The sequence below is a fragment of the Echinococcus granulosus genome, assembly GCF_000524195.1.
Source record: "Echinococcus granulosus chromosome Unknown EG_S00307, whole genome shotgun sequence".
NCBI lineage: Eukaryota > Metazoa > Platyhelminthes > Cestoda > Cyclophyllidea > Taeniidae > Echinococcus > Echinococcus granulosus.
In genome coordinates this window covers 20,530-21,889 of record NW_020170687.1, presented here as the reverse complement: position 1 = coordinate 21,889, position 1,360 = coordinate 20,530, and positions in this window count along the sequence as shown.

The window sequence follows — 1,360 nt, the reverse complement described above, 5'->3', positions numbered from 1 at the left end:
TATGGCCATATTTAACACTGCATGCTTAACCAACTCGTTAATAGCAGCTTAGATCTATCTACTTCCAATGCCCGATTTTCCATTTCGGTACACCATCCTACATCTTAACTTACTACACCAATATGCACGAAAATTTTGTTCTTGCTTCACCACCTAACAGGCTGTGTTCATCAGAAGGAAAAGAGGCGGCGGTAAAAAAGAGATGTTGTTCAAGTATAATATAGGCAAGGAAACAGATATAGTAGAGTTTATTATAAGTCCAGACAGGGCTTCGGGTGTTATTCTTAGTGCCAGTTTTCCAGGCAAAACCAAATCCATCCTGTATTTTGTAGAAGACGCCTTTATTTACTTTTCCACTGAATACATAGCAGCCTGTTTGCTACCAATGGAAGCGTGTACGATATTTGCAATGTCCTCTTCGAAGCTACGGGTGTACCCAGGAACATCCTCGACGACCTGTGCGCATAGCATAACTACGTAAACGATAATGAAAGTAAAGATCTTCGGAAGCTACTGAGTAAGCATGGTGATATATTCCTATTACAAGGGTCTAACCAGGAAGCGTCAGACGTTGTCGTAACTATAGTTGACACCGCCAAAGCTAGATCGGTTGTGTACCCACTCGGATGCACACCACACACTGCTGAAAGAGGTGTACCATCTGGTGAAAGAATTGAGCAGAGACGAATTCATAGGGCAACCAAAGTCACCATGGATGATACCAATCCCTCTAGTAAAAAGGACAAAAATCGGCGGTTGTGCGGTTGGCAAAGTACCTACATTGGTCAGCTTGGTTCCTTATTTTATAATTTAAATCAGTATACAGGTTTGTAGAAATGGTCGAAGAGGACAAAAGATGATTACTTTCAACTCGTCGATCCTCTGAACTAATAAATCGTCATATAAGTTATTGGAAGAGGTACTTTAAGCATCTCTGTTGGATGCTATTTCCACAATCCTCATCGGTTGCTCACATTACAACGCCTGTTGCCATCAGTGAAAGTGACGCCTGTGGTGGTTTGCGTGTAGTTGGTATTGATAATGCTTGGACTTCCTACTCCTTTGCTTCTTCTAAGTTTCGCTCCACAACGTCCTTCAGCAATGTTCACATGTTAAATTTATCTAGTAAATTAGCATCACTTGAGGCCCCACAGCAGTCAAGAGACTAATCAAGTGGACTGCTAGCAGAGGTGTGGTACGATTCAGTACGTTGCATAAGTTCACATCTGTAGTAAAACCGAAATGAAAGGCAAATTCAAGTGAAAAATTAGCACAACCAAACGAACAGCTGGAAGGCAAGCTGCGAAATCTGTCATGGTGGACAGTTTAATGTAAGAAAAAGTTTAAATCTGTGTAATGG